This window comes from Acomys russatus, chromosome 23, assembly GCF_903995435.1.
Source record: "Acomys russatus chromosome 23, mAcoRus1.1, whole genome shotgun sequence".
NCBI classification, from domain to species: Eukaryota; Metazoa; Chordata; class Mammalia; order Rodentia; family Muridae; genus Acomys; species Acomys russatus.
The window spans coordinates 44,507,322-44,533,374 of record NC_067159.1 but is presented as its reverse complement, the minus strand read 5'-3'; positions in this window follow the sequence as shown (position 1 = coordinate 44,533,374).

Below are 26,053 nucleotides of genomic sequence, written 5' to 3'. Positions count from 1 at the left end.
GTGCAATCAATTACACACCCAAAAGACTAGAAAACAAGGGGTGGCTCACTAAAACAATAAATAAACATTGAAGATCCTTCCACACTGTGCAGCCATCTGATTGTCCAAGTGCCACAACTCCAGTTGCCTGTAGAAATAAGACAGAGCTGTGGTCCTGAAATCAGTGGTGGCTAAAACTAACGTCTTTTGTTTAAATTCAGATCAAATGGTGAAACAAGTATATAAATTCCTGCCAAATAAAGCTAACGCAGGCCTTCTGCTCTGTTTAGGAGTAGGAACATGTCGTACATCTGCTTCACATGTGGCCCATCACTTGATTACTTAAACCATGGCTCCATTGGAAACACACATGTGTGCACGTGCAGGCACATGTGCTTGCCCCCCCCCCCACCAGAGAGAGGGAATTGGGGGGGGGAGAGAGAGAGAGAGAGAGAGAGAGAGAGAGAGAGAGAGAGAGAGAGAGAAGGACTCTACTATGTTTTAAAAATAAGCCACTGGAATAATCTCAAACTTAAGTATCAGTTTGCACCAATTTGCCTGTGATGTGGTTTGACGGAATCTGTTCTGCTCTGACATGGCCTTCTTGCTTCAAGGATGCAGAATGGCCTAGATGGAAACTGCTTCTATTATCCTATGACCAGGCATGGTGGGACACACCTGTAATGCCAGCACTCAGGAATCGGGAGGCAGGAAGATTGCTTCCTGGGACTTCAAGAGAGTCCCTTTAGAAAGCTTAAACAAATGGGAGGGATACCTTATAAAGTAGCTGCAAATCTGTCTCATGTGAGGAGCCCTGGAGTCTTTGACTTTGGGGTTAGGGCTCTGGTCTTGTGCCTAAGCTTGGAATGCTTTCCAAATCCCCTAACTGCATATCACTGATTTTTTAAAAATGAGAAACAGGCCTATAAAACTATAATTCAAGGTAAATCTTTATCCTGTTTCAGAGTTGGGGTGGTTATATGAAAATTAATTCCCTAACCCTCCCTCCATTCCTTATTATGGCTACACTACCGAGAGGTAAAAATAGTCTGTTCTTCATCTCAAATTCTCAGAATTGCAGTATTCAATAGCTGGATGGATAGTTAGGTGGGTAGGTAGATACTTACTGTTCAATTCTGCCATTTCTGACTTAAAATTTTGAGGTCATTGTCTCTCTCCTGACGCCTCTTAGTACATCGACACCCCATTATATCATTACTGACTCATGAAGCAACTGCACTTTTACATTTTACAGGATAATGACTCTTTTGTATTTCAGTTTTTATCATAATATAAATCTTGAATTGTAATTTGCATATCTTTTGTTTAGAAAAAGAGAACCCCTATTTAAGATTTTGTCATTTTAATACATAGGTTTTAAAGTGGCTTTTTTTAAAAAAAAAAAAAGAAAGAAAGAAATGCACAAAAATATTCCAATTTATTCTTCAACTGAATCTGATTCCACCTCTGCTGCTGCATCAATAAATTAGCAAGTGTCCTGAACAATACATTTCTAACAATGATGGCTCAAATGCTCAGTTCTCTATACCAGTAGGCTGTCTGCTGTTAGAAATTCAGTTGTAAATCCATAAAGACAATTTAGACAAGACTGTCAAAGTGATATATGCATACATACACATGCGATCCATATGTGTGTATAAATGTGTAGCATTATTAAATTTATTTATTTCATAAGAAAAATACACAGCCTCCTCATCAGCTCTTTAACTTTCCTCCCATTTTATTGTTTTGTTTTGTTTCTTTTCTGTGCTTAAACTGTCTTCGGAAGGAATTTGGGGAATTGGTCACTGTGGCCGACCTCAGGGAATCTTGAGAGAGCTGAGAGACAGAGCATCTGGCCTACCTCCACACAGCAGAAAGAAATGCATAGAATAGCAAGGCATAGCATTTTCCATGTATCTCCGCTACACACAGCCACTCACCAAACAGCCACTAAGAAGGGACCGAATGAAAGGATAGAAGACACTTGATCCAGAGTTCAGGATGCTTCTCCCAGCATCCTTTGTCCCCTGTAAAGAAGAAGCAAATTCATTCCATGTAAACTTCTTGATCTTCACCTGTGGCCCAGGTAACATAAAGCAGATCAACCAGATAAAAGCTATAAGTCTGCTTGATAGAAGTCAGTGGGTAAAGTGAGGACCCGCATCTAAGTCCCCAATACCCATGTAAAAGTTGACAATGATGACGTGTACCTATAACTCTCATGCTGAGGTTGGGGCTGAGCAAAGGCAGGAAGGTCTCTGGGATTTTCTGGTCATCAATGAGCTCCAAGGTCACTGAAAGACCCTGTCTCAAAAAATAAAGTGGATAACAAAGAGACTGACAACTTCTAGCTTCCACTGATGCATGCACAGGTGAGTCATATACATGCATGCATACATACATACACACACACACACACACACACACACACACACACACACACACACACACTAAAAACAAAAGGAAAAACATCTTCATCCTCCATTAGTTAGCTGTTTTGATTTCAGCAACCTACTGAATTTGCTTAAGTCTCAGCTTCCTCACTGATCAGATGAGGGTAGCAGTATGTGCCTCTAGACACAACTGCACATGACAGTACATGGGAATCACCTGTCTAATCCACATTGTTTAGCTGCACATGTTTACCTTCATCCAAGACTGCCACCCCATTTCCACCCATATTATTTCAAACTATTTCCCCTTTTTGTTTTTGGAGGAATTGGAACATTCAAATATACCTTCCATGTTCTGGCTATTATGAATAAGGCTGCTATGAACATGGTTGAGCAAATCTTGTTGTGTGCTGGAGCATCTTCTGAGTATATTCCAAGGAGTGGAATAGCCCCATATTTGACCACGTCCCCTGGATGGGGAGGCCTGGTAGCACTCAGAGGAAGGATGGCAGGCTACCAAGAAGAAACTTAATACCCTATGAGCATATACAGAGGAAGGAGGTCCCCCTCAGTCACAGCCATAGGGGAGGAGAGTAAGGAGAAAATGGGAGGGAGAGAGGAATGGGAGGATACAAGGGATGAGATAACAATTGAGATGTAATATGAACAAATTAATAAAATATATTTTAAAAAACAAACAAATCAAAACAAAAAACAAATATGGCTTCAAAGATAGCCAGAATGGGGTAGAAATAGTCCGTGGGAAAAAGTTCAAAATAGCTAGAGTCCTGAAGGTAGGGACCTCCCATTCAGGCTTCCGGCCTCCATTTGACCTCCCCTTTAGACCAGGATGTGCTCCCTGGACACATCAAGAAGTTCACATTTGGCCAACCTGGCTGACAGTGACACTGTGGGGAGCTTTGCAACCCCCCATAAACATAGGCAATTAAGCCCCTAAAAGCTCTTAGGCTTATTGCCCAGTAAACTTGCAATGAATAGCAACCTTAATAAACGTTATAAATCTCACCTCAGAGCCAACAGGAAATTCAAACTTCTGCATGTGTGGGAGCCAAAGTGCTGCTGAAACAAAAGGGAGGCTTGAGGACAAGGAGGACTTTGTGCTCTGTCCTCTGTCCTTGGCAGCTCCAAAGAGCTCCAGGCCTGGGAAAGGCCCTTAATTGTATTTTGTGAGGCAGTTCCCTGGCCACCCTTCTTTCCCTTCCTTTACCTGACTTAACTCTTTCCCATCCCCGTGGTTCAAGAGGCAGTTCACTCACAAACATCTCCCACAGACTGAAAAATAAATGATGGAAAGATTTGATAGGGTCTAAATTAGAGAGAGCAAGTGGCGTTTTTAGGTCAACGTTTAAGTCAGAAGCAATTTTGGAAACTTAATTAAATCCTAAAACTGAAATGTAAACTCAGCACTATTTTTTTCAAAAAAAAAAAAAAAAAAAAAAGGGAAATAATATCAAAGAAGAGAAATCAGTGGCTATTTTGATCCACACCCTCACAAAAGGGTGTTAGTTTTAATAAACAGTCACAATTTAGGGTTGTTATGAACCATAAGGCACCCTCCTGGCCGTGTTTCCAATTTCCTCCGTTGCCTTTTACTGCTGTTATATTAAGGTCTGTGCAGAGGCAAAGTGTTTATTAAAAAGGGTGAGGAGAGCAATATTCCAGATTAGATTATTGCACCTGTCCTAACTGCCCACCAGCCAATCAGAACTATGTACGGAGGGTTAAGACCCTCACTGCTCCTACCTCCCTGGTTGAGGCGGGGGAGGCAGAGGCATAGCCTGAGCTTTCAGAGCTGAATGCAGATTAGCTGGTTTTAATTACTGACTTCTGAATATGGAATACATTTCTCAGTCACAGGGAAAGGTGAATAAATGCACCGGGAGCCTCCTCCATGATGGGGGTAATTACACTGGGATTGAAAAACATCTTGGGGGAGCAAAGAGCAGTGAGGTTGGAGTGATTCTGACAAGTCTTCGAAGATGTCCTTTGTGTCTGATGTGGTTTCAGATGGAAGCGGAGATTGTCCTCTTTGATGGTCCTGTTTGCACACAGTGCCCTTGTAGGATGAAATGGAGACAACAGTTCAGTTTACTGGAAACAACCTAGAACCGGGTCCTTGCACACCAGAATCCCATTAAAGCAGCACATGCCCTTGAGTCTCTTGAGAGTTTCTGGAAGACAATAGGCTTTCTTAAAGGGAATCCTCGGGGACTTCCTAACCCTTTAATTGTTCTGAATTTCTCTAATTGTAGGAGTTGCTGGAAAGTACTTTTATATATTGAGCGAATTGTCTGTATTCCCCAGTGTTCACCCCACTGCTCTATGCCTTTCCTTTCATGTTCTCAGGTTGTCAGGTACACAACGCTTCTTCTATTGAAAGCCAATGTGGTGAAGGTGGCTTTACTGGAAACCTTACTACAGTTTGGGACAAGCAACTGGACCGTGGCATTGCTAGATCTGTGGCAATAAGGGACACTTGGGAAACATGTTTTGAAGTCACTTCTATCAGTACCCATCTTCTCTCCTCCCACATTCCACCTTCTGATGGCAAACGTTTTGTAGTCCAGCGAACACCAACAGAAACGGGACTCACACCTCACACCACAAGGGCAAGCCTCACATGCAACCTTATGTTTGCTGTGGCCTAAAAACATTAAAAGATGCAGGTGAAATTAACTTTAACGGTACGTTCTCTGAACATATCCTAAGTCTCCTTAACATAGAATTGAATTCAATTTTTACTGATATGTTTTTCTTTTAAGTAGGAATCTTAGAAGTTGGCTTTGTGTTTGTATTTTGTATAGATTTCCCATCCCGTTGGGACCGGGGATACTTAAAGGGCTCACTGGTCCCTGTGATTGCGGCAAAGCAGTACAGCTCTGTACATTCTCAGGCTTTTCTGATTTCTTTAAGGGGTTTAGCTGATTTCACTTTTGGCTTTATTAGCTTTGGCGTCTATCAGAGCTACCACTTTTCCTATCAGCTTCAAAACTCCACGTGCCCTTCAAGGTCTGAGGAAAGCCAGGGACCTATCGTGTATCAACAGGCCCTTGTGGGCTCCAGTGAGGTAAACCTGATATCTCCCAGTGTTTACTCTAAGAACACAGAGTCCTCTTCATTTAAGATGCCTGTTTTCTTCCTGTGGGTCCATGAAACTAACCAATCAGCACAAACAAGAAGAAAGGGCTCTTGCTGTGGGAGGCAAAAAAGCAAACCGTCCTATCGTGTTCTCTGACCATGTTTTATTGAGGCCTGACAATAGTTTCCAGTTCTGGACTCTGTCTCCTCCTTCCAGGGCTTTTTCAAAGCCACAGCTTCGCAGAGTTTGTCTTTGGACTGAGGTTCCTCTCTGGGCCCTTCTGCTACATGTTCAACCTGACAGGCTGTCACAGCAAACGTCTCAAGCCTGTTCTCACTGTGAGATAATCAAGAACGCTGTGGGTAGCTTTTAAGTACAAACTTAAATTCTCAAAACATTTGATTCCTTCCCCCACCCACCTCCCTCGTCTGTTTTCCTGCACAGCCCACATCACAAAGCCTGGAATCATCCCTTTGTTTCCCTAGGAGAAATAATATGGCCCATGAATCTCATCTTTAGTGTCTTATCGGTATGAAGGAATGTCCTCCAATTTTCACAGAGTCAAACTGCCTGAAAGATTCAACTATGAAAGTAGCCACACAAAGTGGCTGTCCAGCTCAGTAGTGAGCAAATAAAACTGAGGTCAGCACCTTTCCCAATTTCTGTTCTCAGAGAGCATGTTGAAAATGTGTTCTGACTTATGACCCAACCCCCCTGAAACTCTGCCCTACTACTTCAGGAGCCCATGTTCCTAAAGATTGTCTTTTGATCCCATGTTGTCTGAAACACAGCAAAGGCCTCGGAATGTTAACTGTTAATGCAAAGAAAGGGCCAAGAGGGATGAACGCTGGAGTCAAAAATCTTACATTTAGAGGCAAAGTTAAGAGATGCATACTTACATTGTTTCTTTCAACTTTAATTTTATTTTCTTTCCAGTTGTTATATAATTGTTCCTGTTTACTGATTAATTAGACTTCTGTTTATTACAGAAAAGGTGGAAATTAAAAGATTTAATTTCTAGCCTTTTCTTCTACCCTTCTAGTTAGCCAAATTTGGGTACATGCTGGTTAAACCAACACAACCCTGATACATGATGCCAATGCCCACCTGCTAACAAACTCACACAACAGAGGCTAGGCCACCTAGCGGAGGTCTTTCTTAGACTTCTGCTGCCATGTGAGCTGTGTCTTTCTTTCTTTCTTTCTTTCTTTCTTTCTTTCTTTCTTTCTTTTTCTTTCTTTATCTTCTTTTTCTTCTTCTTCTCCTCCTCCTTCTCCTTCCTCTTCCTCTTCCTCTTTTTTCTGAGACAGGGTTTCTCTGTGTAGCCCTGAATGTCCTAAAACTGTCTCTATAAACCAGGCTGGCCTCAAACTCACAGAGATCCACCTGCCTCTGCCTCCCAAGTGATGGGATTAAAGGCTGGCATTGAGTAATGTCATTCTTGCTAGGTCTTTATTTAGACGTAGCCTACAGGACTTTCCGGATGAGAGGGAAATTCATGGCTCTGCTGCTGCTTCGATGGCACAGACCCTGTGCTCTCTGATCCTGAGTTTGTACCATGACACCCAGATTGTATCATGACAAAGGCCTGAGGTACTTTGAAGACAATGTGTTAAAAGGGGCATTATAAGTAAAGTGCAATGACAGATGTGTATTAAAAGTCAGAACAAAACCCCTTATGTACTGAATAAAATAGTGTCAAAAATGAGTTATGAGGAAAGAAAATATGCTTTTCACGCTCAACAAGATTTTATGAAAAGACGTTGCATAAACTTAGATGCGTGTTACTAAGTGAGAGATGCCAACCTCCAGAGCTGCTGTGTTAGCCCAGCTAAGATACTGGTAAAGCTGCAAGCCTATGGAGTCCAGTGAAAGATCTGTGATTGTCATGGACAACATGATTTCAAGGGAGAACAGGCAGAACATAGAATGCTTTGAGGATAGGGAAGGTCTTCTGTGATTCAGCTGTGTCATGGTGGATACAGCTGGCTAGACATTTGTTTAAAACCACAGCATGCACATTACCAAAAGTGAACCTTGGTGTAAACTGTAGACTGGAAGTGATGGCGACATGTCAGTGGAATTTCATCAGTCATACAAATGTGCCTTTACGGGAGGCACATACACCATGAGGGAGGCTGCACATGTGCAAGAGATAGACGAAGAATCTCTTTAACTGCCTATTAATTTTGCTGCGCCAACCCTTTCTAAAAGAATAACGTGGTAGGGATTTTTCTATGTTTGCTTGTTTTTTAAGAAAGAAAGATTTGGGCCCAGGGGTCCCGCTCAAACTAAGGCACCAGCCAAGGACAATACAGGAGGTAAACTTTAAACCCCTTCCCAGATCTAGCCAATGGTCAGAATATTCTCCACAGTTGAGTGGAGAGTGTGATATGACTTTCTCACGTACTATGGTGCCTCAAATTTGACCATGTCCCCTGGAGGGGGAGACCTGGTGGCACTCAGAGGAAGGACAGCAGGTAGCCAAGAAGAGACTTGATAGCCTATGAGAATATATAGGGGGACGTAATCCCCCTCAGGAACAGTCATAGGGGAGGGGAATAATGGGAAAATGGGGAGGGGGAGGAATGGGAGGATACAAGGGATGGGATAAACATTGAGATGTAACAAGAATAAATTAATAAAATAAAATAAAATAAAGAATAAAAAAAAAGAAAGAAAGAAAGAGATCTTACCCATTAGCTAAAGAAATTTTGCCAAGCTGGTATATCACTCGCTGGTAAAGTGTTTGTCTAGCATGCACAAGCCTTTGGAGTAAACATAGAAATTCTCTGCTGCTGCTGCTGCTGCCGCCGCCGCCATCGCTGCAGTGAGATCAAAGCCACCTCCCTGTGGCCATGGCCACATTAAGGCCAGGAGCCTCAGAACTCCATGCCTCTGCCACCTAGAGCCTCTGTACTCTGTGTTGCTAAGCCTAACACCACCACCACCCTCCTGCTAAGGTAAAAGCCATGGTGCCCTGGATCAACCCTCAGCCTGGGGAAGCAATAGTAGTCTGCGCTACAGCTGTAGCAATCCATCCCCAAGCTGCAGCAGCCCACCTCCAACCTCCAAACTGTGGTGGCCTACTGCTACCCACTGCGCTGCCCAGCCCCCTGTGACAGGAAATCTTCCCCAAGCTTCAGAGAGCCCACTGACACCCCGACCTGCACCCCAGTCCTTCTGCTCACTCTATCACCACACTCATGAGTATGTCTAGTCCTTGGGCAGGGGACCACTATAATTTAAAGTGACTTGCTGCAAGTCTTCCTTCCCAACTCAGGGCAGTCAGCCCCTCCTTCCCACCCTGGAGCTGGGGAGATGGAAGACAAAATGGCAGCTCCTCCTGTCAATGCCTCAGTGGGAACTGTCCATGGTGACTGTTCCTGCTTCAGCCCACTGCTTGATGAAAACTAGACACCTTTCCTGCCTCAGAAAGAATGCTGCTGCTACCATGGAAGCTGTCCACGATGAAAACAACCTTTCCTGCTTCAGCCTACTGCCTTTGTGAGGCCTGTGTAAGCCCATTTATGAAAAAGGAAAGTCCAGTTTTAAGGGAAAGTGGCCTGGGAATGAATTCCAGTTTCAGAAAGACCCGAGAATGTGCTTTGATCAACTCAACATCAGATAATGTTTGACCAACACTCCTAGCAACAGACAGCCAATGGGGCAGCCAGGATGCCGGGCCTGAGAAAGATAGGGTTGCTTAGCTACCAGTTTGAAGACTCCCTAACTCCTGACCAGAGTCACTTAGCCTCACGAACACCTACCAGTTTGGGCCAGTTTGACCCTGTACAGAGAGCCCATAGCCCTGGACCAGACCCCTAACCAATTTCAGATGTACTCATACTCCTGTCCCTGTTCTGTGCCTATAGAAGTAAAGATTATCTAACCCACCTTGGAACTCCCCTCTCTGGCGTCTAAAAAAGGCCTGCACACTCCCCTTAGGATTCCCCTTGGCGTTCTCTTCAGAGTCATCACCATTTTGTTTGAGTGGTCAATTCTAACATGCTGGAATAACAGCTCTTTGCTTTTACTTATGACTTTTGACTCCTGGTAGTTTTGGGAGTCCTTGCAATCTGGGCATACCACCTTCACAGTGGACTCTTTGTAAATTTTGGACACATTATAAACTTTATTACCCCTCATGGCAGAAAAGTGGTTGGATCTCTGCCTGAGAAAGTTCCTACTGCTGTAACTGCCATCTCCAGCTCCTTAGTAGGACTCATCCCAGATTATGCTAATTTGGGATGAGAAGTCTTGACAAAACCTACTAATCCATGGGCTTCCCTCAGTTTAAGGTTAAAATCCCACCAATCAACACTCCCGAAATCCCTACCCCAGAAAACTTAGCCCCCTAAGAAACCCTGAGGGAGAGACAGCCACTCCTAGAATCATCTTTCCTCTCCTGGCTTCCTCCCTCCAATAAATCTCTCTTAAGAGATTTACTGCCTGCTGTGACTCTCTTGTCAGAAGAAAAAGAAAAAGAAGAAAAAGAAGAAGAAGAAGAAGAAGAAGAAGAAGAAGAAGAAGAAGAAGAAGAGGAGGAGGAAGGGGGAGGAGGAAGAGGAGGAGGAGGATAGAAGAAGGAGCAGAGTTTAGGTTTCAAGGCTCCTGAGCTCCTCAGGGTTTAGGGGCATCCCTTCCCCAACAGCATCATTGTCTCTGTTGAGGAGGCCTCCTTTCAGAGCTGTGACGTTCCTGGGCTCCCATGCCTCAGAATACCCTTGGGTCACTGTCTTACCTCAGGGCTGGGATAACTTCCCAGCTCACAGAGTTGTGGACACTCTTCCACCAGAGTACCAGGAGGCAAGCCACACCACCCACACAACAACAGTCAATGTCAAAACAAACAAATCAGAAAAAGGAAGGTGTCACAGGATCTTTGATCACATTGTGATCCCTGAAATTGTGAATCGTAAAAACTTGCCTTTGATCACAATTTGATCCCAGAGATTGTGAACTGTAAAAATGTGTCTGTGCTCCCATTGTGATCCCTGGGATTGTGAACTGTAAAACTCTGTTTCTTGTGGCTTAATCCTTCAATCCAAGAACTTTCTGTTTATTGTAAACAAATGATTAAGGTGTGGTTCAGCCAGCCTTACCTATAATCCAAGAGCTATCTGTACACAGGATTTAGTGAAGTTAACCCTAGGTCAAGAGGCAGAGCAAGAAACCAGCTGACAGTGATTAAAGAGTAGGAGAGACTTTGAGTTGAGGGGTATTTAAGACAGTGTGTAGAAGTAGAAGGGGTGGGTCTTTGACCATTCTTGGGATTTTAGCTTGGCTCATGGTGTTCCTTGGCTTTTGGGGCTTTGAGCCAGCAAGCTTTTGGCCTTGGGTTATTTGTTTTTTTCTTCCTTCTCCTCCTGGGCTGCCAGCTGAAATACTGAGCCTTTTTGGGTCTTCTCCATTAGGATGTGAGCTGAGTAGGAAGTTCAGCTGGGTGCTTTCTCTGCCTCTCTGCTGTAGTAGATTTTTCACCACAGCATCTGGCTCCTGGTCTTTACTGGTAAAATAGAAAGACCAGGGATTTTTAATTAAAACAGCAGGAAGGGAGGGTCAGACGGAAGGAGAAAGGAAGGAGAGGAAAAAGAGGAAAGGAAGGAGGCTGGGAGAGAGGGAGGGAGGGAGGGAGGGAGGGAGGGAGAGAGGGAGGGGAAAATCCAGGAAATTCAGTTTTATGTTAAGTGACTTACTTACAATCAAGTGCTTAGCTAGGGACAGAACATGGCTACACTGTCTCAGTGACATGGCAATTAAGAAGACAATAGAAGCTGAGTGCAAAGGTGCAACAGTATCAGCTGGTGGGCTTGGGCTGGATGATCATGCATTTGGGGCCACTTTGGTCTGAGTACTGAGACTCTGCTTAAAATTAATAAAAGATAAAAGGAAAGAAAGGAAAGAAAAAATGGGGGCATATCCAATGAACAGCAGCTCGATGGTCCTGGTGGTTTCTGAATTAGAGGGTCCTGTGACTTCAAAATACACTGGAAGTAAACTGTCCCTGGTTGGCTATGAAATGCCTAGGAGTCCAGGTGTAGTTGTTCTATTTGTTTGTTTGTTTGTTTATGTATTGTTCCAATTACATGGAAACCTTTATGCTCAAACACAATTGTGGGTCTTGCCTTTTGCTGCTGACCTCAACTTCAGGAGAAAAGAAATTATGTCTGGTTCTTCCTCTCTCCCTCATTCTCAGCACCAGACCTAGGGCACAACTTGGAAACGAATAGATTGTGAACAAAAGAATAGACAGGTGGAAAGAGTAAGGGTGAATTCTGGGAAGCAAAGTTCTTCTCAGCAGCGAAGATCCTCGATTTACATACACAGTTTGTTCCAGTAAGTGGGTAGGAGAGGCTTACCTCATCCTTAACCCGAAGGGTCCTCTTCTACCCTGTAACTTCACAGCTTGGAGTAAGCATTCTGTTACCGCATTAACACAGGCAAGAAGAGTGGGAGTTGGGTGGAGAGGGCCTTTCTAAAAAGCACACATTCGCCATGTGTTTGGGGAAGACAAATGACCCCTCCAGCATCTGTTCTGTAAGTTGAGGCTTGTGTGTGTGTGTGTGTGTGTGTGTGTGTGTGTGTGTGTACTGCTGCTTTATTACCTGAACTCATCTGTCTGAAGGAAGACAATAGCCACCACCAGCACCAGCCAAGAACAAAAGGCGACACCTCTGAAAGGGCGGAGGAGGAGGCCCTGCAATGCTGTGACAAGTGATTAAAAGCAGAACAGGGCCATGCCTCAAGAACTCTTGCACTCAGCTGATCCCCTTGACCCCTGGGGGACCTGGGTTGCCATCAATTCTGCACCAAGTGAAGCTGTGTTTTTCAATTGAGAGGCAGTCAGGGGGACAGAGACAAACACCTGGGTACATCAACCTTGAAGTCCCACCTGGAGGGAGCATGCCTTTCACAGTTTAATAGTGCACAGAATGTCATGGTGAGGACCTGGGTCAGGCGGTGAGTGAAGCCACCACAGATCCTGAAACAACAGATGTCATGGTGACAGCTGTAATATCTAAAACGTATTTTCCTCCTTCACAAGCAGAAGCAAATAACAGGCAACAGATCTGGCCCTATAGAGCAGGCACCACATTTTCTTTATTAGTTTGTTGACTTGGGCTGCACCGTGTTAACCACTCACACCACGTGGGTTCTATGCCAATAGCCCAGTGTTTGAATCAGAAAGAGAGCAAGCACATGGTGCTCCAAGGAGGCCTTTCACAGCTAATTAAAACAAGTAACTATCTTGGTGTTCTGGTCTCCAAATTCTTCTTAGTTCCCAGAAAGAAAAGTATCTGGTTTATATAAAAAATAATTTTTTGAGATTATATTTACATCCTCTCTCTCTCTCTGTCCCTAATGCACTCCAAGCCTCCCTGTGTTCCCCTCAGCCTTTGCTCTCTTTTAAATTCAGAGCCTCTTTTTCTTTTCTTTTGTTGTTGTTTTGGGCGTTCCTAAATACATAAATACAACCAACTCAGTCTGTGTAATGTTACCTGTGTGTTGTCAGAGCTAACCAATTAGTATAGGGTATCAAGTGGTGTGCTCTTCCCTGGCTTTTAAAATCCTGCCAGCAAATGGTAGACAATTACAAAGTAGCACTCTACCAATAGTTTAAAGTCCAGAATTTCATGATTATGAGTATATCATAGAAGTTTTAAATGGCCCAACACATAGGTCAGTATTTGAGACAATAAATTGCATAAATTCATGAGAATTTGTAGTGCCTTTACAGTTTTAAACAATGAATGAATAAAACTGTCCAACCTAACATGGGACATAGTAGACACTCAATAAATACTGAATAAATGAACTGTGCCTGCTCCGGGCCTCGTTCTGGAGCCTCAGTTAATTGTAGCATGTTTTTTCATGGTTTACAAACCTTCCCCCTCACTTTTTTTCTAACTCTAAATACCTTTCTGCCTTTCTCTATTTACACCTTGCTAATTAATCCTGCCCTACATAATATGATACACTGGGGTTTTTTATTTGTTTGTACTTAAAATATATGAGGAGCCATAAAAGTAAATTAAATACCACAAGTTAAAAGAATTCTCAAGAAAAAACCCCCAACAGAATGCCAGTATCCTTTAGAGTTGATTTTCACATGCCTTCCCCATCAGAATCAGAGTTCTGTGGTTCTTAAACTTGGGTGAAACTGGGTGAACATACCCTGTTGAGCATGTCTATTTTCCTATTCTGACAAAATTTTCTTGGGGTGCTGCTCACCTTTTTCTGCACAGATATTGCCCTCGGTCACTGTCTCTACCACAGTCCATAGCTGTCTTCTCCATCAGCTCTAAACAAGCTTGGCTATAGTTATGGAATTATGACAAAGGGACAAGGTGATCTTAGCTTCCCTGATGGTAGAAAGAAACAAACGCATCAAGACATAACTTTCCTGCATATGAGGTCTTGAAAAATTACACTGATGGCCTAGGGAGATTGTTAATGGTTAAAGAGTTGCTGCCAGAAGCCATATTAGTGCCTACTGGCTATAGCAACAGTATTATAGTCCTAGTGTTCCTGAGCTGGAGACTGGATCCCCACAGCAAAGTGGCCAGCCACAGCTTTTATCATGGAGCTCTGGGTCCAACTAAGAGCCTTTCCTTCAATAAATAAGGTGGACATCAACTTCCATGCTTCACATGAACTTGTACACAGGCACCCCCCCCCACACACACACATGCATACACGTTTCACACACACATGCATCCATCCATACATATGTGGATACACATATACATACTGGCATGAATTATGGCTTTCTTCTCTCTCTCTCTCTCTCTCTCTCTCTCTCTCTCTCTCTCTCTCTCTGTCTCTCTTGTTCCCCCTACACACACACACCCACACATACACACACACACACACAAATTAAATATTTAATACTGTCTGTCCCTAGAGGTATTATATACAAGTAGAAAGCACAATATGTTCTCTTGTTTTCTTAGAAAATCTAGCAATGAGCACAAGAAGAAAACCAGCAACATAAAATACTTAGCTCACGAGCACAGCCCAAATGATGACGTAGGCCCCAATGCTGAGATTGCAAGGAGGCATGAAGGAGATGCAACAGGATGGTGAAACAGCATCAGTGATACTCAAGAAGCTTAAGGAAACTAGAACTCTTTTTTGTTGTTGTTGTTTTCAAGACAGGGTTTCTCTGTGTAGCCTTGGCTGTCCTGGACTCACATTATAGACCAGATGGCCTCGAACTCACAGGGATCCACCTGCCTCTGCCTCCTGAGTGCTGGGATTAAAGGTGTGCACCACCACACCCGGTGAAACTAGAATTCCAAAGGGAAAAAACTATGAAACTCCAAGAAGAAAGAGAAGGAAGAGGAAAAGAGGTGGAGAGAGACGAAGAAGAAAACAAGGAAACAGAGGAAGAAAGTCAATCCTCACAAGCCCACGTAAAATCCCTGGAAGAAGGAAAAAACGATTTTTATTTTTTAACTAGCCTATTAGAAACCAAACAGAGTAAGGGACTTTATAAAAGTAAGTTTGATTTCATGTGATTGACAGAGTCGAAACTTTCAAATAATGTTCAGGGAGAAAAAAAAAAATCCCTGAACTTCTGGGAACCTCTTGACAAGAGCCCCTCCTGCCTACCTGTGGGTGGCCTGAGCTAAGCATATGAGTGATTAAAACTGAATGTGGCAGGTCACAGCCTAGGTGAGCCCTAGAAATATAACCAGAAATGCAGTGTTGCGAACAGTGAAGCAGAAGGCAAAGCCAGGCATCCTCCGTGGGATGCAACCCAATTTTAAGCCTCCAGAGCATAGCAAAGCCCGCTATTCATTAAGGGAGGTCCCACCAGCTATTTTCTCAGGAAGCTTGTGCTCACATTAATGAATGAAAGAGAGAATTTTAATGTGCACCTCTGAGAGAAATAAGACCCCCCCAAAAGTTCATCCCCCAGGTTCCCCTGGGTTTTCCCCTCCTTTCCCCCTTTTCTGGTGCATAATAATGAGGTCTGTGGAGGCAAAGGCTCTGTACCAGAGAGCTTCCTTTATCTGTGACCCATGCTTTCTCCCACACTTGTCGTGGACTCTGTCAGATGCCTGCAAGGAGGCTGTGGCTGGGACCTTCAAGAGAGCACAGTTCCATCACCACACCTAGAGAGCAAGCGCTCTCTCTCTCTCTCTCTCTCTCTCTCTCTCTCTCTCTCTCTCTCTCTCTCTCTCTCTCTCTCTCTCTCTCTCTCTCTCTCTCACACACACACACACACACACACACACCTTGGCAGCAGGCTCCCAAGGGGGTTCAGTTGGAATCCTTAACCTATAGCCTTCCCTCCAAAGCAAAGAATAAACTCCTGCCAACCTTAAGAGAAGCGCTCAGCAGCAAGCCAGGGGTCAGGGGTCCAACTTATTTGCCCCCAAATACCCCTGAACTTGTGAAATCTCTATTTGTTTACACTATAAAATCACTAAATGAGTTAATTATAGTGATCACAAGTCACAATTAAAAACAAACACAGTTAGAGATTTCAAAGACTTTCAATATCTTTTCTTTAATCACTCACCCAGGCTCAAAATATGCATTTTTCAGATTAAAGCATTAAAGTTGCTAATTATATTCTCAGAACTAACAATTATTTCTTTACCCTTTTACTACCTTCTTCTGGCAACAAAAAAATGTCAGCACTGATTTAATTTTTTTTGTTATTATAGGATTAAAAGAAGTTTCTAAAAATGCAATTAAATTTGCCCTGTAGCTAGACTGACTTCCCTATCGCATCTGAAATCTCTTCCCTAAAACAAGCATTAAAAAAAATAAAATAAAATTCAAAAATTTCCTGACTTTTGCGGCGTGATCCTTCGGTGATTATCTCCAATAACAACTGAACCATTTTAATGAAACTCCCCGCACATCACGTCCTGGTAAAAGGTAGAACACATTAGATTAATAAAGAAAATGAAAGTTAAATTGGCTGTTGGAGCGTGAAGCCCTGCCTGTGTCGTGCGTGGGTTCCTCACCTCTGGGATCCTAGTTCAACTTCACCCGGAGGCCCTAAGTGAAAAGTTCAGAAGGCTTGAACATGTCCCCACTTAACACATCACAAAATCAATTATTTTATAGTGGCACACTTGGTAACCTCTGCTCAGACAGAATCAAGTTTTGTTCCCACTGGGGATTCACCAATTATCTATTCAGTGAATTATTTTCAGATAGCGAAGAAACACCTGCCGTCAGCAGAGGGAGTATCTGCCTAAGCCGGGTACCATCCCGAGCCTGTCCGTGCCTCTGCCTTGTCACGCTCAGGACTGGTACAGCGGCGTCGGCGAGACTTTGGATGGATTTATCACATTACCGGCATGCTTGATGGGACAGTGGAGCATGATTCAGTGCCCAAAGTTAGAGCTGAAGCGCTGTAGCAAAGAGATCCGAAATGAAGCCTGGGGAGAAAAAAAATCAGGGAAGTGGGCAATCAAGTGTGCAGATGCTCAGACTCATCCGTCTTGCCTGATTTCCAATAAGTCAGCACAAATAAAATTTGTGATAATTCAGCACAATTTCCTTTTTACTGGCTATTGACCCAGGCCAGATTCAAAGCAGGAATCAAGGAAGGGCGCCATGGATGTTGATTCCATGACTGGGACAAAGGTTAGATTTGAGACAAGTGTGCTTTACGAAGGCTCCTACCCTTCACTGTCTACCGGAACTCTGACTCTCTCAGGGTCTCTCTTTCCCCTTCAGAAGCCAAACAGCCTCAAGACATCCATAGTGCTTATTTTTGTTTTGGGGGCAATTAGCAGTATCTGAAACTTCAACAAAAGAACTGATGTGGCAAAGTATCTTACAAGTTCTCTTGCATTTCAGAAGTTCAAGGATGGAGAAATGGCTCAGTGGGTAAGAGTGCCGCCTGCTCTTCCAAAGGTCCTGAGTTCAATCCCCAGCAACCACATGGTGGCACACAGCCATCTGTAATGTAATGTGATGCCCTCTTCTGGCCTGTAGGTGTACATGCAGGCAGAACACTATACATAATAATAAATAAATAAGTCTTTTTTAAAAAGTTCAAGGATTTAGTGCATGGATGTCAGCTCGAATGATGAACCTCCCCTCCCCCTCCTCTACTCTGAAACAAGATCGAACAGCCCCTACTGCGCGTAGAGTATAATCCTGATAAAGGTTTCTGAGACCAACTGTAGTGCACTACCACCAACTGCTTTCTGTGCTTAGGTTCTTCCGAGGAATCATTACTGGTCAGAGATGTTGAGTCAACAATGATGGAGAGAGACGTCATGACCTTATGAGGGATAGTTCCTAGAACCGGTTAGATTGACTTTCGCATTCTACACAATCCTAATCAGCTGCACTGTATCAGACATTGATTAAACTCTTTAAGCCTTTACTCCTTTATCCTCTGGATGGGTGTACTAGTTGAGCTAGCTCAGCAGTAAAGGCACTGGACACACGAGTTGATGTGCTGAGTTTGAGGTCCACAATCCACGTGGTCGGAAGAGAGAAGCGATTTCCACTGCCTATTCTCTGACCTTCACACACCTGCTATGGCATATGCGTACTCCCACAAAATAAATGAAACCAAAAGGCTCATAATGGTTTGAGGATCATCATGGGCATTAGTAACACAAGGAAGTATTGAGCTTAATGCTTTTTCACGTAAGAAGTTCTCTGTGCATTTCACTTATTGCTTTCCATGCAGTGGCGATAGCTTTTATTGTTATTATACAGTTTTTCATACAGAAGAGTCAGGCACGTAAATACTGAAGATAACTAAGACTGACCCAAACAATTTTGGGTTGAAAATTGATAGAAGAGGTGAGTAGTGAATGTGCTGGAAGCGAAAAGGTGATGGATTGGAACAGTCATCAATCTTGCTGCAAAGACGATTAAGTCAGCTCTCAGTTATCATTGCTAATGGAAGGGAAAAGAACCACCTAACACAACAGCTGACTCAACAAGCTGTGTTTGTTTCTAATTGAAATCTCATGAGAGACACAGATGCACAACCTGTCAGATTCTCCTTCCGTATCTTGCCTCTGCTCCGGGCCCTGGTTCCTGGCATGTGCCTGGAACTCATCTCTGTCTCTGAGAACTTAAGCTACCTGAAAATATCCACACCACTGTCACATACCCACTTAGGTGTCAGTTGTGTGAAGGCATTATTGAGACTCAACCCCATGCTCAGTGTTCAGCTATTCTCTCACTCAAACCACTACCCTTTACAGTTGCCTGACACATTATTTTAGGGCTGGAAAGCCTACTCATCTGAAGGCAAGCCTTACTTTTAAATATCTCATTATATCTTAAAATGTCTAACCTACACAGAGATAAATGACTCTCCACTAGCAAGTATCATAACTAGATCTTCCTAGTAAAAACATAATTCTATTTTCCCTGTAGGTCCTACTCAGGATGTAGTATTATTTATTCAATGCATATTTCCAGACTAGTTTGTCATGAGACGAGCACCCATGGCTTAAATGTGGACTTTCTTGTAAATCTCCAATTACAAGTCCTGGCCTTCTGCTCTCTGTCTCTCCACTCTGCCATAGCTGTTACTTCCTCGTGGTGTTCTCAGCTCTGACCAGCACTGTAAACAGACTTGTGGTGACATGGCCAACTTTCCTCACTATTTGAACAACTAGAAGCGACAAGTTAGTGGGGACATAAAGGGAAAACACAGAACACATTCAAGCTGCTTATTCCTTGGCATGAAGTTCAGGTGAGTGCAAGTTTGAGAGAAATTGTAGGTAAATATCAGCCTTCCATGTCCCCTTTCAGGCTGACTGCCACAAATGTTTGCCTCTTCCCTTAACTCAGAACTTAATAGAACAGATAGCAGAATTGTAATGATTTGACAGAAATTCATTCATTATACAAATAATTATTCAACAGTGATTTATTAATTCATTCCTTCTGCAAATATTTATACCAGTAGGTACTGTGCTGGGTCCCATAAGACAAAAGAGAAGCTAAAATAGATGCTCAGATACATGGTTCTAACCAAGGTGCAGTTTTGTATCCACAAGGTGTTTTGCAAAGGGCAGAGAAAGTTTTGGTTGTTATAGCTGGTTGGTGGGTGTGACTGGCATGTAGGAAGTAAAAGCATTCATTAAATATCTTAGAGGAGGTGGAAACCCTGTGAGAGTTGGAGGGTCCCAAGCTCTTCAACACCAAGACCACCCATTTCTTTTTGTCTGCTTGAACTCCTCCAGCACTTGGATATGTGTGGAGATAGTGCATTAGAGAAAGTAGGAAGAAGAAAATCAAAATTAATTTAATTTGACTTCCTTTGCACATGAATATACTACATAGAAATGTAAAAGACTCTGGAAGAATCTGTCAGGATAGCATGTTCACAATAATATGGAGATAAAGCCATCCTCACTTAAAGATTCCAGAAAAATTCACGTTGGAATCTGTCGTGTATGTTAAAGCTTATATCCTTTCTCTCAGTACCCTACTATAGACTGTCTTCTAAATCCAGAGGACAGGCTCACACAACAAAGGGCTATTTAGCCCTATTTAGCCTTGTACTACTAAGGCTGAACAGCTTGAATTGTTAGGTATTACAAGCTGCATTTGATATGAGAGGGTGAAAGGAAAAAAAAATGGGAGGAGTGGGAAACTAACTCTGTTCAGAGGTCGAATCTAATCTGAAAAGGTCTAAAGAGGAAAGTAGCATTTAACTACACCTTGGAATGTGGATGAGCTTGTGAAAGATGGATACAGAGTTATAGGAAGTATAGAATAAATGTCTAGTAAAAGGAAGAAAATGTGAAGTTTTTAAAACATGTTTTGGTCTAGGGCAGCTCCAACAGTAAACAAAACAAAACAACATTTGAGGAGCAAGATGGAAAAGCAGGTAGAAGAAGAAATCCAATTTTCCAGGACTCAGATCCAGGCTGAAAAAGTTAGCCTTGCCTTGTCAGAGACTGTTCATTTGACCCATCACTCTGGCAAAAGCCTAATTAACTAATACTCTTAGATGACAAACTAACCTCATATTTGAAAGTGAATGGTGGAAATTGTATGTGACAGGTGAGGATGTTGAAGTCAGGCAAGGTTTGAGAACCAGCCATACAGATAGAGCCTGTTGTGAAAGATTTAGGATTACTCTTTTCTCTCAGCCTATGTTATTCAATGTTCATTGCTGTGATAAAAAATGTGAGGAGACTTCCATGGGACATGCCTTTTGGACTAGTGTCTAATTATAAGTGAGTATATACCATGTGAGTCTTTCTGCTTCTGGGTTATCTCACTCAGTATGATCATTTCTAGTTCCATCCATTTGTCCACAAATTTCGGGATTTCCTTGTTTTTAATAGCTGAGTAGTATTCCATGGTGTAAACATATCACAGTTTCTTTATCCATTCTTCTACTGAGGGGCATTTAGGCTGTTTGCAGGTTCTGGCTAGTATGAATAAGGCTGCTATGAACATGGCTGAGCTTATGTCCTTGTGTGATGGAGCATCTTCTGGGTATATTCCAAGGAGTAGAATAGCTGGGTCTTGAGGAAGCCCTATTCCCAGTTTTCTGAGATAGCACCAGATAGATTTCCAAAGTGGTTGTACAAGTTTGCATTCCCACCAGCAATGAAGGAGTGTTCCTCTTTTTCTATATCCTTGCCAGTATGTGGTGTCACCTGAGTTTTTTATCTTACCCATTCTGATGGGTATAAGATGGAATCTCAGAGTCGTTTTTATCTGCATTTCTCTGACGACTAAAGACATTGAGCATTTCTTTAAGTGTTTCTCAGCCATTCAATAGTCCTCTGTTGATAATTCTGTTTAGTTCTGAGCCCCATTTCTTAATTGGGTTATTTGGTTTGGTGGTGTTTAATTTTTTGAATTCTTTATATATTTTTGATATTAGGCTTTTGTCAGATGTAGGGTTGGTGAAAATCTTTTCCCAATCTGTAGGCTGTTGCTTAGCAGGAGATTGGGAGAGACGTGGGGTAGAGACATCCTATTGGGACTCTAGGTGAGAGAAATGTAGGAGAATGGGGAAATAGAAGGATCCAGAGGGTCCTAGAAACCTACAAGAAGAACATCATGACAGGTGGATCTGGGTCCAGGGAGTTTTGCTCAAACTACTGCACCAACCAAGGACAATACAAGCAATAAACACCGAACGTCTACTCAGATCTAGCCAATGGACAGGACATTCTCCACAGTTGTGTGGGGAGCAGGCATGGACTCAGACATGAACTCATATTTGACCACTTCCCCTTGATGGGGAGGCTGGGTAGCATTCAGAGAAAGAGTAGGCAGGCTACCAAGATGAGACTTGATAGGCTAGGACCATATAGTGGGGGAGGAGGGCCCCTCGGTCATAGACCTAGGGGAGGGGAATAGGGTGAAAGCGGGAGGGAGGGGGCAATGGGAGGATACAAGTGACAGCATAGCAATTGAGTTGTAATCTGAATAAATTAATTAAATTATTTTTAAAAATGTGAGCAAACCAACTTAAAGAAGAACCGTATATTTTGTCACCAGGGTACAGCCCATGTTCAGCTGACTCCATTGCTTTTAGATCTGTGGAAAGCAAAGCGGGGGACCTGAAAACTGCTTACTTTGTGGCATCCAGAAGACAGACACAAGGAAGGGCTGGCCTGCTTCCTCCAACTACACATCCCCTCCCACTTTTTAATTCTTCCACACAATAGCATCAAGTCATGAAATGATCCATAGATGAATATGCTAAAGAGGTTAGATGCTCTCCATCTTCTTCCTTCCTAATAGTGCCACCAGCTGGGTATGAAGCCTACCAAATGGGAAGTTTGCAGGCGATTCACACCTAAGCCATTGGGCAGCAGGTGTTGTTTCTCTGATGTTCTTGTCGATTCTGGAAGATACTACCATCAACCTGTTGAATACTCTCTGTTATCTTGTTTGGCCATGATCAATACTCAATGTAGGAATCTGCATAAGTTAGATAGAAAGTCAGTTGGCAGTACCTGGGGAGGCGACTTCAGGCGTTCACCACTAATTCCTTAGGTGTGGTATGGAGGTTGGTGTGAGGCGAGTAGCAGCATCTCTAGTCATCCATGAGCTTTTCAGAATTGTCTAAGGATGTTCTTCAAATTCAGCACTCCCATTTAGAGATGCTGACGCATGGCCTGAAGAGCTTCCAAGATGTCCATCTGGAAGTGTTTGCCAATCATTACTTTTGCCAGTGGCCACTGAGGGAAAACACAGTTGAGAGAAGTCATGTTGGCTGCAATACACACAACAGATTCTGTAATGACTTCTCTGGAATCCTCAGGTTTCAGGGTAGCTTTATCTGTGTGTTAGTGTTTACCTGAATTCTTGACATAGGTTCTTTCAGAGTGTTCCAAAATTGTGTGCCATGTATTCATGCCTACATGAAGTTAAATGAAATTAATTTTAGTTCCCTCTTACCACCTTCTCAGACACAATGCCTCCAGACCTTTCAAAGTACTGAAGTTCAGGTAAACAAAAAGAAACAGGGAGGTTCTTGATGGTGAAGAGGTTAGGAATACCTACCTCTCCTCTCATGGGCTTCCAGTGGCTTCTTCTATTTGCCCACACTTAATTAACAGTCTTCTATGTGTGAAATGACGCTGAATAACAGAGCCCACTGGGTAATTTGTCTGTGCCTTACAGGAGTGCTGAGATGATAAAAGTAGGTAATAGGCTAATAAACTGCTTAGTAGCTGGTGCCTAATAAGTATATTCAGGAACTAACTATTGTGGTTTTTAGTGGAATTTGATGACACTCTTAGAGATATACTGACCTTTACAGATGATCCATCTGACTTAAGAATTTTACATATAGACATCCTTTCCCTCTATGCCTGGCCTTCTGTGGAATGGTCCTAAAGTCTTAGGCACATTTAAGGTTCACATACCCACTCTGGGACATGGGCTTCCAATCAGGTATATAAACTTCCTCAGTGTCCATCAGTTTACTTCTCAACTCCCCACGTGAATCACCTACTGCCTTATAACAAGGTTACCCCTTTAGCACCAGACGTTTAATAGACAGCCTTTAAGTAAGTGTGTTATAATTGTTCGTCTGTTTCTTCACTTTTGGGGTGTGTGTAGAATACATCAGCTGTGTGGTGACACTATTCCATAGATAAGACTACTTTGTGTTAATGCATCTTGTCTGTGAGTAAAGATAGAATGTAATAATCCTGTCATCAAAATATAGATTGCTCTGTGGACTCCATCTTTCATAGATGGAGCCAGTGTTAGAGAATGGGCTAATCAAAGGGGCTCTCCCTCTCTCTGTCTCTGTCTCTGTCTCTGTGTCTGTCTGTCTGTCTATCTGTCTGTCAGTCTCTCTCTCTCTCTCTCTCTCTCTCTCTCTCTCTCTCTCTCTCTCTCTCTCTCTCTCTCTCTCTCTGACCAAAGGTCATCAACTGTTGGAGGGTAATGTTGCTGGCATTTTCTTTTTCTATGTATTTTCTTAAATAACTCTATTAAACAAAGCAAAACAAAAAACTCCAAACTAGGAAAGCCTCTAAAACCTCAGCCCAGCAGGAGAGGGGAAGCACTGTGCCTGGCTGGTGCAGGACACGTGGTTGAGATATAGTCTTCTGTGTTCAAACTTAACGTGCCAGTTGTTTTATTTAAGGAGAGAAAGGAGGGGTTGCATTAGAGAGAAAGTCCACAGCATAATTAGGAAACAATCAACACGTTTTTCTTGCTGTCCTAATTTTTTCTTCACTTTAAAATGCTCCATTGAGTTTAATTAAACTTGCCCTAGGCTTATAAGCCTAGCAAAGTGGGGAACATTTTTTTTTTTTTTTTGAAACTCGCTTTCCTGTCAGAAAGGTTTTCTTCAAGCTGGTCCAGTACTGCTGAACTTCAAGGTTTCAGGGGATGTTAAAACAACTGCAACCAAATTAATGTAGATTATCTTTATTTTTTTTTTTTTCCTATTGATTTGAGCAGAGGGGATGGGGAAGCTGAGCACTGCCGAGTGAAACAGACTTCTATTAAAGATGCTCAATTTGAAAAGCAGAGATAAGATGGTTTTGTGTTTATGAAGGGAAAGGATAGAACAGGAATACTCTTGATGAATAATTACTGTCATTTCAATGGGATGCTGTTAAGGATGCCACTTTTTTCTCTTCCTCTTGACATCAACATCTTCTTTGGCTTCAGGGAAATACTATTTACCTTATCTATGGTTCCAGTGGGATTGTCAGCTGCATAAGTCTGCCTTCCAGCAGTAACACTGCCCTCCCTCTGTGGTCGAGGGCTTGACAGGGTTCTGACTATTTGAACCAGAATCAAGGCTCTTCTCTACCTACCAAGCGTCCATTCTTCCGCCAAGGACCTTGGATCTGGTCAGAGAGACATAGAAAAAGAAAAGGCTTCATATAAATTATTAACATATCAAGACCATGTTGAGCTTGTCTGTAACCTTCAGATTTCTTACAGTGCCCCAGATTCCAGGATGCTCAGTGGTTCAGTCGATTTGGGGGTTCCTCAGCATTTCACTCTACCCCTTAGTACCAGGTCACATTACTATAATCAACAGCCCCAAAGCCTGCCTGGCTTACATGGCAGAAGGTGCATCTTGCTCATGTTAAATGTCACATGGAGATTGCCTGACACTCCATACACTTTTCACTCTATGGTGAAGAAGCAGTTTCTCTTTGGGAACTTGTCACACCAGCAGCAAATAGAACAGTGCTAGGGAGCAACCATACTAGGGCCTGTAAATTTTGGGAGCAGTGCATGCTGTTTCCTCTCACCTTCCTTGACTCAAAGAAAGGTGTCATAGTTGCTGCGAGCCAGATCTGGACATGGAGGTGACACAGATAGGGCCAGCAGATATTGAACAAAACAAAAACAGAACTTCAGCTGTGTCCAGGATTAATTGTGAAATGATGGAGAAATTCTCGTAGCACCTTGAGTTTCAATCTCCATCTTTAGCAGCCATAAAGCTCTCTACCCAACCTCCTCTTTGTCTAGTCACATAGAAAACTGCACACACAGTTGGGTGGGGCCATGGGACGAGACTTGGCCAATGAAGTGAACATCCAAGAACAGCATTACTTCTGGGATTTGACAATTGAGATTCTCTAGAATTTCTCTTCGTGGGCTACAGTGGTGAAAAGACTTCACACTTCAACAGACCAAGTAAGCCAATGTCAGCTGAGTGACTGTGAGACAAAGTAAAGTCCCTACTATTGATCCTACCTGGGCATCATCATGAAAAAAAAAAAATCAGGCAACGGGCTGTTATGCTGACATGAAGACTTTGTGGTGATTGCTTTCTGCAACAGAGGCTGGCTTTTCACTACTGACAACACTGGCAGACACGTGCTGTTATACTTCTGATATTAAATGTATTCTTGCTTGAAGCCCTTAGAGTAGCTTCTAATTTCTTCACTAATAGAACTGATATAGATTCTCAACCTAACTGGAGGATGAGTAGGAGGGTCTTCTTGTGATATGGGACATCTGTCCTGTCTGAAGGAAGGGTCAGAATAAGTGAACTGGAAGAAAGAGAGGGGAATGTGCTCGGACAGAGTTTATAGTGTCATGAAAAGCACGGGTACAAGGGAAAGAGTGACAGCTATCTCTGTTCACTTCTGCCTGCTGAGATTATTTT